Raw genomic sequence first — 13823 nt, 5'->3', positions numbered from 1 at the left:
AAATTAAATTTTTTTTCTTAACTTAAATTCCCACCCCAAGCTATTAAAAGCTAAGTTCATTGAATTTTATTCTTCCTTGTTAAATAATGAAAATATTTTAGGGTTATTAATTCCCTCTAATTAGAGATTTGACTGAATTCTTTGTTTTGTAATATAGCTTTTTTCATATTATTGTTTTGTCTACAGTTTGTAGCAGCAGCTGTAAATTCTTCTGTTATCTGAATCAGAATTCCATAAGGAGTCAGGAGTGGGCAGTACTTCCATAGTCACTAAGGTGCTATATTCTCACAGAATCTATTATACTGTTGAGGGAAGTAGTCAGAACTACAGGACTATCTCCCTCCAGAACAGTGCTCCCGGTCATTCCTAACTCACATCATGGCAAAAAGATACAATAATGATATGTATATAGCTCAGTGGGCATAGGGTTGAGGCTGCTTCTAGCTAAAATGCCTACTTTAGAAGTTTTGGGGTCAGGAACTAGTTTGCTGCCCATAGAACTAAAACACCAGCATCTCTGTCATTCCTATAACTTATTCTGCACCCCAGTTGGGAATTTCTACTTTGAGAGACTAAGACCAGTCATCATGCTTCATGCAATTGTTTACCTTAGTCAGTGTCAGGGGTCTAAGCCTTCACATCTAACTGTCATCAATTAATTTCTAAAAAAATATTGAGGTTTAATTTACATATAATACAAATTTTCCTTTTTATGAACCATTTTATGAGATTTACTGACATCTAGAGTTTTGTGGCTACCACCACAATCAAGATATAAAACAATGGTATCCTTTCAGGACATTCCCTTGTGCCCTTTTTAGTTTATTCTTCTCTTACTCCCAGATATTAAGTGACTACAAGAATGTTTTCTGTACCCTATAGTTTTGCATTTATCATATGAATGGAATGAGACATTATGCATGCTTTTGAATCTAGTTTCTTCCACTTACCATAATGCACTTGAGAATCATCCATGTTGCTTCATATATCAGTACTTTGCTACTTTCTCTTTATGGTTGAGTAGTATTCCACTGTATGGATGTATCTCATTCAATAGCTGGCTGAAGGACATTTGGGTTGTTTGCAAGTGTTGGTGATTAGGAATAAAGCTGCTGTAATGATTTGTGTACTCATACTTTTTTTTGAGGGAGCATAGTTTTCAATTTTTTTTTTATAAATGTGGAGAAGAAAGCACTGCTACCTAATTAACAGGATTTGTGTACTTTCATGAATATTGTATGAATACAATTTCATTTTTAAATGGACTTTCACTATAACATGGAAACACTACTATGATGTTCTAGCTGCTTAGTTATCAATTCTTTGAGCTTCCTGACTTCCCAAGACTAAATTGCAGGTGTGGACCTTCATTGTCTATTGAAAAAAGAGCAATCTACAGATGTAAAATTTGTTATCTTCCACCACAATTTAAAACCCTTTTTATATCTGAGCCCATTTCCCTCTCTCTCCTGTTAAAGAGAAATAGTTCCCTTTGTTTATTTTCACAAAATAATTTATTGCAAGATTGTTTATAGTCTTCGAATATTTATTTACATCCCCCTCTACTGAAATTTGTTTTATACTCTCATTATCCAATTGAAATTACCTTCAGCGAAGTCACTAATGCCCTTCACATTGCTACATTCAATAATAAGTTTTATTCTGTCTTTATCTGACTATAATATCATGTGTATCATTATTGATTCCTATTTCCTTTTGTTGTAGCTTAAAGCTTTTTGTTACCAAAGCTGGAATATTTAATAGATTTAAATTTGATTATTTTGAGACATTTGGAGCAATCCTAAGGTATAATGTAGTGATTTCAGGTTCAATTTGACTCTATTATTTTCTCTTCCAAACTTTTAATGTTAAAACTTCTAAGCGTACAGAAAACTTTTAAGAATAGTGGAACAAACATTCATATAAACTTCACTTTGACTCTTCAGTTGTTAACATTTGGCTAAATTTTAATTCTTTCAATCTATTTCTCTTTATTAAAAAAGATCAATGTTGATCTATATACCCTTAAACATAATATTTTTTTCTGAATTGTATCTTACAATTTTGATAATTTAAGCTTGTACATTTAGGTCCATGACTAATTTTAGTTTTTGTATGAGGTGTGAAGCAAGGATTAAGGTTTTTTTCTCACTACATTTTTTAAAAATAGATTTTGTTTCTCTAGAACTATTTTACTCTCACAGCAAAACTGGCAAGAAGGTACAGAGATTTTCCATGTTCTCTCATCCCCAACACACACATGACCTCCCCCCTTATCAATATTCCCCACCAGAGTGGTATTTTATAATTGATCAAACTACACTGACCCATTATTACCCAAAGACTATAGTTTACATTGCGTTCATTTTTAGTGTTTTACATTTTATAGATTTGGACAGATGTATAATGAAAATACCCCCAATTATAGTATCATGTTGAGTATTTTCACTGCCCTAAATATCCTCCGTGCATTTCCCATTCATCTTTCCCTTCCCTTTAACCCTTGACAGTCCATCATCTTACTGTCTTCATTTTGCCTTTTTCAAAATGTCATATTTGGAAGCACAGGGTATGTAGCCTTTTCACATTGGCTTCTTTCCCTTAGTAATATGCACTTGAGTTTTCTCTATGTCTTTTCTTGGCTTGACAACTCATTCCTTTTTAGACTTGATTATTTTCAATTGCCCTAGGGTTGTACCCTAGTGTGGGTTCAGGACACCTTGTTCTTCAGGGGGGACTTCTGTAGCCAAGAGTTCCCTCTTGATTTTTTAACAACCACACGTGGCTGAGGGACTGACCCTTTCTCTGTCTCTGTCCCTTTTGCTAGTAATGATGTAGTGTCCTCTGCATATCCACAGTTATAGGACTTCTGTTCAGCCAAACTTCAGGTGATTTTCAGTGATGGTTGTTCTGTAGTTTAGTCCTAAATCTGATGTGCTTGTTGGAGAAGACTGTCAAGTGTTTACCTACCCTGACACCTTGACTAGAGGCCAAATCATGATCATCCATAAAAACTTAAAATCAGTTTGTTGATATCAAAAAATGGTCTTGCACCCTGGCTGGTGTAGCTCAGTGGATTGAGCGTGGGCCTTCAAACCAGAGGATTCTGGTTCAATTCCCAGTCAGGGCACATGCTTGGGTTGCAGGCCAGTTCCCAGCAGGGGATACACGAGAGGCAACCATACATTGGTATTTCTCTCCCTCTCTCCTTCCCTTCCCCTCTAAAGATAAATAAATAAAATCTTTAAAAAAATGGCCTTGCATTTCATCTTTACTTATAGATCAATTTAGAAAGAACTCTCATCTTGATAATATTGAGTCTCCCTTTCTGTAAATACCTCCCTTTTTATTTCGTTATTATGTGATTTTGTTCATTAGTGATTTGTAGTTTTTCTCCTGTATTTCTTGATTTATACCTATGTATTTATTTTTTTATTGCTGGTAAAATTACTTCTTTGTTACTATTAAATATACTATTTTAATACAAAAATGGTACTGTGATTTTAATTTTTAATTCAACTTGTTCATTGTTGTTAAATAAGAAGAGAGTTACTGGCTTTTGTATATTATCTTGTATTCTGCACGCTTGCTACAATAACTTATTAGTTCCAGAGGATTCTTTGACAGTTCTTTTGTATTTTTCCACATAGACATCATCTGTGAACAAAGCAAATTTTATTTTCTTCCTTCACAATCTGTACTTATTTTATTTTATTTTATATTTTATTTTCCTGTCATTGCATTAGCTGGAACTTTTAGTACATTGTTATAAAGCAGTGGTGAAAAGAGACATTCTAGCTTGATCCTGATCCTAGTGGGAAAGGTTTGAGTTTCTTACCATGAAGTATGATGTTACCTGTAGGGTTTTTTGTAAACATTGTTAATTAAGTTGAGAAAGTTCCCCTCTATTTCCAGTTTCCTGAGAGTTTTTATCATAAATGGGTGTTGGATTTTGTTAAATGCTTTTTCTGCATCTATTGATATAATCATGTAATTTTCTTCTTTAGCGTGTTGATGTAATATACTACATTTATTGATTTTTTTTTTGGCGCTGAACCAGCTTTGTATATCTGGGATAAATCCCTGTGGTATATAATCCTTTTTTTGGACATAGTTATGTCTAATTTGCTTCTTGTGGACCACTCTGCCTGGTTTTGTTACCAAACAGGGGTCCAAGGGAGGGGGCAATATTTGGCCCAACGAGGGATGCCAAAAACTGTTACAGAAAACAGGGGCCCCTCCCAAGGATGGTATACTAATACCTACTGGGCTCGTCTGTCCGAGGAAAGACATCTCTCAATGCCAGAGATTTGTAAAAAGGAAAGGTTTATTCAAAGCCATACAAACTTAAAGTAGTGACCCAATGTTTCCATTAATATTTCAAAGTTTTTTAGGATAATCACAGACGCGCACAGTGCTTCCTTCACCCTGCCCTAATTCGGGGTACCGTAACTCAGGAAAAGAAGCATACACCCGTGTTTTAGGCCACTGGCACTGTCAGCTGTGTCGCTGTCCAGGCAGGATCTCTAATTAATCCAAAGTTATGCTGCACCTTCTCACGGTCCACTGCCAAGAGTTCTTTGTACCTATTTTTCCAGTCAAAGTCTCTCCTGCTTTCCAGATCCCTTTTGGGGTGGCCAAAGGGAACACCCCAAAGCCAGATAGGCCTCTTCTACCAAAGCTGCAGGGGTCCACACTCCACCAAAAGCAGCTGCAGGGGTCCACACTCCACCTTTCTCCTTCACCTGGCTGTAGGGGTCCGCATTCTGGCAAAGCCAAGTGGTACTCCTTCACATGGCTGCAGGGATCCCCACTCTGGCAAAACCATGTGGCTCTCTCTTCATCTATCCAAGAGGGGACCCTTACTCTGCTGAATCCCGTAGCTCTCCCCCCAATGGCTGCCATGTCTGGGTTTAAATCCCCATGCCAGTCCTCCTTTGCAACCCCATTTCCGACTCCTCCTATAATCAGTTACACCTGCCAGGACTCCCATACCCTCCCAGCTTTACTGGGCTGCCATAGTGAGTCTGGGCAAGTGTGGCCTCATGGCGTGGAGCCAATCAACTCCAAGCTCTCACGCAGGTGCTGTAACTCAGGGGACCAGCCCCCAGTTACATCCTGAGTAGAAGTCACTCCCTTTTCCCTGGCTCACAACTTGGCCACAGCTATTTAACATATCTATGAAACCAGTTAAAGGTTATAAATACATTAAATGACCATTCCGGAGGTTAGAAACTGTTGCTATGCAAAACAGCTCTCAATGGCCCTGCTCCATTTGTCCCTCCCCCAACTGACACCTGGTGGGGAGGGTGAGGACATCTTAGTATTTTCTGGACATCTTGAGCTCTGGACTCCATCCCAAATCCTTTTCTGGGCCCCCCCTCTTGGCTACGCCCTGTTACAGTTTCAGGAATTGTAACCCTAACCCTGGTGTGGCTGAGGTGTGAGCCACAGGAGACAAAGCTTCTCTCTGGTAGCAAATGCTGCCTAAGTTTCCTCTCCCTGCCCCCAAAGCTTGGTCTGAAGTCAATGACAGGTAAGTCTCCTCACAGCGGGGAGTGACCTAAGCCAGACTTGACCACTTGGGAGGCCTTCATTGAAGGACTTGGGGCGGGTGGGGGGCTGCAACAAAGGGTGAGCAATAGACCCGTGCCTGCAGGCTATGTGACACAGCCCAAGTCCCCACGTTCTCTGGGAGAAGTACTTCCTGCCTCTAATCCCCTTAAGCCTGAATACCTGTTGGGGAGGGCTGCAGCTCCTTGCCTTGCTAGAGCGTGTCCCCGGGGAAAATATCTGGCATCACAAAGAATTCCTGAAAAATCTGTAAAATCTGCTCTGCTTAGAGTGCTTTCATTCATATGATAAGGGTCTGAACAGGAAATGAGTATGTCTTCAAAATTTCTGCAAAACTCTCTTCCTGACAGACACTGACTTAGACTAAACTCTCAGATTTCTTTGAAATGTTATCTCCTGTTTGATCCTTGCCACCCTGTATTCCTGTGTATTACAACCCAATAAAAGTCTTTAGAGGAAGGGGCTCAACGCCTTTTTCCTCAGAGAAACTGGCTGCTGCTCACGGCCCTTCCCTCTTGAGGGATTGGTCACCTCTCTTCCCCAAGAAGATCATGTCATGTCTTGCTTACTTTCATCCATGGTAGACTGGGGGACTTGTGAGAAAAGTTGCCCCTGGATTTGCTAATATTTTTTGAGAACTTTTACATACTTGTTCATGAAAGATATTGATCTGTAGTTTTCTTTTCTTGTAATTTCTTTGTCTGGTTTAAGTAACAGAGTAATATTGGCCTCAGAGAATGAGTTAGAAAGTTTTTCCTCTCATCTATCATCTGGAAAAAATGTAGAATTGGTATAATTTCTTCCTTAAATGTTTGCTAAAATTCACCAGTGAACCGATCTGGGTCTGGTGCTTTCTGGTTCGAAAGCTTATTTATTATTGATTAAATTTCTTTAATAGATATACGCCTATTTAGATTATTTAGATTATGTTTTTCATCTTCTATTTTTTATTGTAGGGGTTTTGGCAGGTTGTGTCTTTTGAGGAATTGGTCCATTTTATGCAGGCTATAAATTTGTGGGCATAGAGTTGTTCACAATATTCTTTATTGTCCTTTGGTGCCCCAAGCACCCACAGTGATGTGTCGTCTTTTATTGTGATGTTAATAATTTATGTTCTCTTTCTTTTTCTCTTAGTCTAGCAGGGGCTCATTGATTATTAATCTTTTCAAAGAACCATCTTTTGAATCTCCATTGATTTCTATTTTCAATATCCTGATTTTTGCTCTGATTTTTATTGTATCTTTTCTTTTGCTTAACTTGGACTTACTTTTCTTTTTTTTTTAAATTAAAAAAAATGTAGAATATTGATTTTTAATTTTTCTTCTTTTTTAATGTATGAACTCACTGTGATAAATTTTTCTCTAAGCACTGCTTTTATTGCATTCCACAAATTTTAATTAGCTATGTTTTTATTTTTATTTAGTTCAAAATATTAAAAAATGTATTTAATTTTCTCTGATGTTCATTTTTGTATGTATGGATACCAAAGTTTTTCATCACAATTTGTTAAAAAAAAACTGCTTTTTTCTCATTGAGCCACCTTATCACCTTTGTTGAAAATCCCTTGACCACATTGTGTGAATACATTTCTAGACTCTCTATTTTGCACCATTTTCTGTGAGTCTATCTTTATATCAATATCACATTGTCTCAATTAATATAATTTTATAGTCTACATTATTTTAATTTGTGTATGAGTGTTTTCTGAACTTGGTCTTTGTTTGAAGTTAACTTTTTGTTTCAGAACAGTTTTAAATTTAAAGAATTATTGAGAAGATAGTGCAGAAAGTTCTTGTATATTTCATACTTAATTTCTTCTATTATCGACATCTGGTAATGTATGGTATTTTGTCACAATTAATAAAATAATATTGATATATAATGTTAAAGTTTATTCAGACTTTTGTTTTGTTTTTCTTAATGGCTTTTTTCCTGTTATATGCTTTTATCCAGGGTATCACACTGTATTTAGTAATCATGTTTTCTTAGGCTTTTATTTATATATATATGTATATATACATATTTATATATATATATATAGCTGTGACAGTTTCTCAGAGTTTCCTTTTTTTTATGATCTTGACAGTTTTAAGGATTACTAGTCAGGTATTTTATAGGGTATGCTTTGTTTGAGAATTGTCTGATGTTTATCTCATGGTTATATTTAGTTCAGGAGGAAAGCACAAAGGGCCATTTTCATCACACAAAGGCTGTGTGATAGCTATACACTACACATTCCTTTATGTATATCAAGGCTATGTACTATCAATATGACTTTTCAGTACTGATGTTAACTTTGATCAATTGGCTTGAATTATTTTCCCCATTCTTAAGAGCAAATTATTTACATAAATACTTGAAAGTTTTTGACACAGGAGATTTTTCTCTCATTTATTTATTTATGAAATCATTTATTTATATCAGTATGGACTCATGAATATTTATTTTATGCTTTAGATAATAATCAAATGTTAACCTATCCTTCCTGTTGCTCAGGTTATTCTTGCTTCAGGCATTGTGAACTCTTTCAGTTGGGCTCTATGCCCTTTGACATATTCCAGTTGTGGCATTTTTTTGAGCATGCCCTTAACTTTTTATTATTTAAAAAAATAATTTCTTATTAAAGTATAATGGGATACAATATTATATTAGTTTCAGGTGTACAACATACTGATTTCACATTTATATACCTTTCGATATTATCGCCAAGAAAATCTAGTAATCATCTGTTACTATGCAAAGTTATTACAATAGTCTTTACTTTCTTTCACTATAAGATGCTCCAGGCTCAGCTTACATATTTTCTGTCTTACTCTAAAATCAGCTATTTCTCTAAAAAAACTCAGGTTCCTTTTATTAGAGAATGGTATTAGAAATCAAAATTTGAGTGTTTAGTGTGGTTATTGTCATGTCATTAATTGCTTCAAGGCTCTCAGCTGACATACCAAAAAGATAATGTGTGTTTACACATAGCTATAAATATTTCTGAACCAACGTCGTGTCTTTATTATAATAAACAACATGCATTTATACACTATAATCTGTCACTCTAATCCATTGCCACACAATTGATTCCAACCTCCTCTTCTTGCTATCTGTAACATTTTACACCAACAGTGAGAAACCTGATTACTACTGTCTGCTATGCATTTGCTTACTTGTTCAGTTTTGGTATAAAAGTGTAATAGTTTTAGAATTTTTAACCTGTACCCCTAGGGGAACAACTTTTTCATGATAGTCCAGTGTTTATATGCAGCTTCTTTTGCCTTTAGTCTTACAGGCCCCACTCATTTCCAACAGCGCGGAGGTCAGCACCTGCTTCCCTCAGCCCGCTCAGTGAGGTGGGTTCATACAGGTGTCACATCTTTCCGAATTCCATCCTGGAATCCTGAAACTTTCTACAGTTTTTTAGTTTGCATATGTTAAACTTCACTCTTTGTGCTATAAAGCTTTATTGATTTTTACAATCGCATCATGTCATTTGTCTATCATTACAGTCTCATACAGAATGGGTTCACTATCCTGACCTTCACCTATTCAACCCTCCCTCCCCACTCCCCAGTAAACTGATCAGTGAATCACTTTTGTATGTCTATAGTTTATTAGATATTATATATTTGGATTCACATGGTAAATAACCTTTTTTAGTCTAGCTTTTTTACTTAGCAATATGTGCTTAAGATTCATCTATGTCTTTGTGTGGCTTGGGAGCTCGTTCTTTTTTATAACTAGACAGTATTCCACTGAATGAATGTACTGTATTTATTTAAGCATTTACTTATTGAAGATCGTCTTAGTTATTTCAAGTTTGGGGTTGTTATAATAAATCTGGTATAAATGTTTACATGTATGTTTTTGTGTGGACATAAGTTTTCAAAACAGGTAAATATCTTATATATTAAGATATTATATATTAAGACTATGTTTATTTGGCATTGTAAGAAACTGCCAGACTCCCTTCCAAGGGAGCTGTACTATTTTGCATTCCATCAGCAATAAATAAGAGTTCTTGTTTGCATCCTAAATAACAACTGGTGTTTTCAGATTTTTGGTTTTTAGCCACTGTAATAGGCATGTGTGGTATTTACATTCTTCTAAGGACAAACCATGTTGAGTATCTTTTTATGTTTATTTGCCATCTGTATACCTTCTTTGGTGAAGTATCTGTTCACATCCCTCATTTATTATTCAATTGGGTTGCTTGATTCCTATGGTTGAGTTTGAAGAGTTCTTTAAATATTTTTGATACAATTCTCTTATCAAATATGTGTTTTGCGAATATTTTCTCTCAGTTTGCAGCTTGCCTTTTTATTTTCTCTTAGCACTCACTTTATCAGAATAGAAATTTTAATTCTAATGAAGTCTAACTTACCACTCTTTTCTTTTATGCTTCATAAAATTAGTGTCGTGTCTATGAACTCATCATCAAATCCAAGGCATATTGTATATTATCTTCTAGTATTTTTCTTTTTGCTGTTGTGTTGTTTTTAGTTTTTTATTTTACTCTTAAGTCCATTATCTATTTTGAGTTAATTTTAGCATAAGTATAAGGTCCGTGTCTATATTCATTTTATTTGCATATAGATGTCTAATTCTTTCAGTGCCTTTTGTTAAAATATCTATCTTCATTTGATTGCCTCTGAGCTATTATAAAAAAAAGAAATTGACCATATATATGAGTATCTATTTCTAGGTTCTATATCCTGACACATTATAAATCTATTCTTTTGCCAAATCATGCTATGTTAATTACTTATAGTAAGCCTTTAAATAGATTTGTTATTGTTTTGCTTCTTTAGTATTTTATTGGGTATTCTGTATTTATTGCTTAACCATATCAAATTTAGAATAGGTTCATTGATGAACAAAGCTTTCTGGGATTTTGATGAGGATTTTATTGAGCCTACGTAGATCAAGTTAGGAAGAATTGGCACCTTAGTAATACTGAGTCTTCTAATTCTTGAACATGAAATATCATTCTATTTTTTAGATATTTAATTTATTTTATGAATATTTTATAGTTTTTAACATATAAACTCTAAATATACTTTTTTTGATTTGTATCTAAGTATGGCATTATTTGATGTAATTGTAAATGGATTGTTTTACAATGTCTAATTCTAATTGTTCATTGTTGGTGTATAAGAATATAATTGCTTTACATATTGATCTTCTATTCTGTGAACTTGTTTATTTTTTTCCTTTCCACTGTATATAACTTTTATTTATTTTTCTTGTCTTATTGCACTCTAGTCTTTCAGTATAATGTTGAATAGGAGTGGTAAGATTGGACATTGTTTCCAATTTTAAGGAATAAGTGTCTAGTCTTTTGCCATTAAGGATGATGCTAGCTGTTTTGTAAATGTTCTTTTCTGAGTTAAAATATGTTTATTGAGTTGAAATAGGCATAATGTCACTTCTGCTAAATTTTATCAGCTAAAGCAATAGTAAAACTCACTTAATTCAAAGATAAGAATGAATGGCTCTTAATGAGAATTTAAAAAAATATTCATTCATCTTTAATTCAACACAGTCTGCCCTGAGCCACAATTATTTATGTTTAGTGTTTATCTTCCTTTGTTGTTTAGTTTATGTTTATCTTCTTCTAAATCCCTCAAATTCCTATTCGGTTGCAATATTATCTCAAAGCCCATGGTTCCATTTTTAAAAATCAAGTTCAAGTTATATTAGGCTCCTTTTGTGCAGTTCTTCCTATACTGTTTCTCTTCATGTTACCCTTTGGACAAGATGTGTTCCCAACTTCTAACATATAATGGTGAGAAAGGCATAAGATGATACCAATAGATACTCCTGTTCAAAGCAGCGGGGAACAGAGGCATATGGTAATCCCCAATCCATAGCACTTCTGAAATCTAGTCAAGCATGTGTCATCCTTATTTAAAACAAATAGAGCACAGTACTGCTTCATAGAAATGATTCTCTGTGCCTCTTAACTTCTTTCATTGAGCTCCTGGTTTGACATTGAACTCACTCTTTCTTTTTTATAAGAAATACCCTATGTTTATGGCTGAGTAATTTTCTTAGCTATATTTTATTTTGCTCATAGGAAATCAGGGGTGTGAATACATTTTTCATTTTGTAGTATCACTGTCTTTTTCAGTTCAATTGGTATAATTCTTTTAAAGTCTTTCTAGACTTCATGTGTATCAATTTACAATCCATCTCACATCCTAAATATTTTCAAACTAGTCTCTTCTATGCCTTGGGCACTCTGTGAGGCTGATACAATGTCCTCAAGATCCTCAGGGGCCCAATATTTAAAAAAAGAGAGTCTGTAAAGCTAAGAAGGCTTTATATCCTTAGAGGTCAGTCATTTCATCTGGCTGAAAAAGTCTTTGGAACACCATTTTAAGTTTCTACAAAGTCTTAAAAAGGGTTTTACACTTTCACCCTTGACTTCATTTTTACTCTCATACCATGCTTTACTTAAAAGGAACTTAAATTTGATCTTTTCTATGAAGCTATGTCTTTCTTTTTAACAGTGTTTTTAGGCTTGGAAAGACTGTCCTGAACATCTTAGTATTTTTTTCCAATTATGCTAGAAAACTTAAAGATTTCTTCCTTGGTTTGTGTACCTTATCTTTCATTTTGTCATAGATGGCTAGACAAATTTGTGCCTGCAAATTTCTTCAGCAAGTTTTCTGAGATCATTAGGGTGTTTTTTGTATTTATCATATAGCCGCAGGCAACAGTTTTGCTAACTGTTCTGTCTGTATATAACTTAGCTGCCCTTTTCACTGGCCTCCAATAACATTTTCCTTATTGTCCTTGAAGCCCTAATGTCTCCCTAAGGCCATTCAAGATTTCATCAAGAGTTTCTTCTAGCTCCTTTCCAACACCCAGTCCCAGCCAGTGCTACATGTTTCACTTTTTATGTTTGTTTGTTATCACAACCTTTCACATCCAGGTACCAAATTCTGTCTCAGTTACCTATTGCTACATTACAAATTACCTTAAATCTTGGTAGTTTAAAGTGAGAAATGATTTGTTTTATCTTCCAATTTTGTGAGTCAGTAATCTTGGCAGGGCTTGCCTGACTCATATGCCTGTATAACGTTCAGTACCTCCATCTGGTAGTGTTCAGTCTGTGGATGAGATGGTCTGGAGAGTCACAGTGGCTTCACACAAATTTCTGGTGCCTCATCAGGAACAGCTTGATGGCTCCACTTATCAGGGAGTTTTGAACACAGAGCCTTTCTCTGGCCTCTTTGGCATGGAGGTCTTATGGTAGATGGACTGTGTGGATAGCAGCAGCTCAGGGCTTACAGAGAGAGAATGTTCTAAGAGACAAAAAAACTTCAAGATGTTTTAAGCTCCTGGAATAAAAAAAACGACTCAGGTGCATTTCCATTATATGTCATCGATCGAAACAGTCATAGACCTTCTCAGATTCTGGGTCAGTCATCTGGGAACTACTTCTCTAGGGGAACAGTCCCAAAGAATTTTTTGTCATCTCTCACCTGCCACACCTCCTGTTTTTCTTTTCAATTAACTATCACAAACAGAGACTCTTGAGGTTTGGACAAATTATTCTTGTAACAAATGTTTGGAAAATTTGGTCGTAAAACTTGAATATTAATTAGTCATTATTAAGAAATGTATAATCCATCTCAACAATATTAGAAAAAAATCCTCTTTTTGAGAATTAAACTTCACCCTATACATGATCTGGTTATGCTTAGGTCTTGCCTTTATCATTGAAGAATCAGAGGCTTCCAATGAAAGGTCAGTTTCATTATTTATTTTATAATCCCATGTCAGCATCTTGATCTCCTCAACTGTAAAATGGTATGTGTGTGTTGTGTACCTACATAGTATTATCAGAACTGGGCAATTTGGGAAATGCTAAAAATGAGATGGCAGTATCTTCTTTTAAAAAGCTAAAGTTGAAGCTAATTTGGGTAAACAGGAACCCATTTGCCTGTCTATTACTCATATGTATACCAATGAACATTCAAAATTATAAAATGTGAAACAGAGGCAAGGTAGTGATATTACTCCATTTACTTTTGAGGGTAATAATTACATACTCTGTTTATGTAGAAACTTCTAACACTGGTTCTAAATCTATGTGAATCATCTGCAGTATTTAACAATAATAAATATATGATATTTTCCCTTAATTGTAGGCAGAACTGGCATGTTATGTCTTAAGATAATCTATTTTTATTCTATTCCCTGAAAAGAGGAATAGTTCTTTATTCTGAAAAGAACTGATCATTGCCCAC

The sequence above is a fragment of the Artibeus jamaicensis genome, unplaced genomic scaffold (genome assembly GCF_021234435.1).
Source record: "Artibeus jamaicensis isolate MK-2021 breed Jamaican fruit bat unplaced genomic scaffold, CSHL_Jam_final contig_391, whole genome shotgun sequence".
Lineage (NCBI taxonomy): Eukaryota > Metazoa > Chordata > Mammalia > Chiroptera > Phyllostomidae > Artibeus > Artibeus jamaicensis.
The sequence above is the reverse complement of the archived record's forward strand: the minus strand, read 5'-3'. Positions refer to the sequence as shown.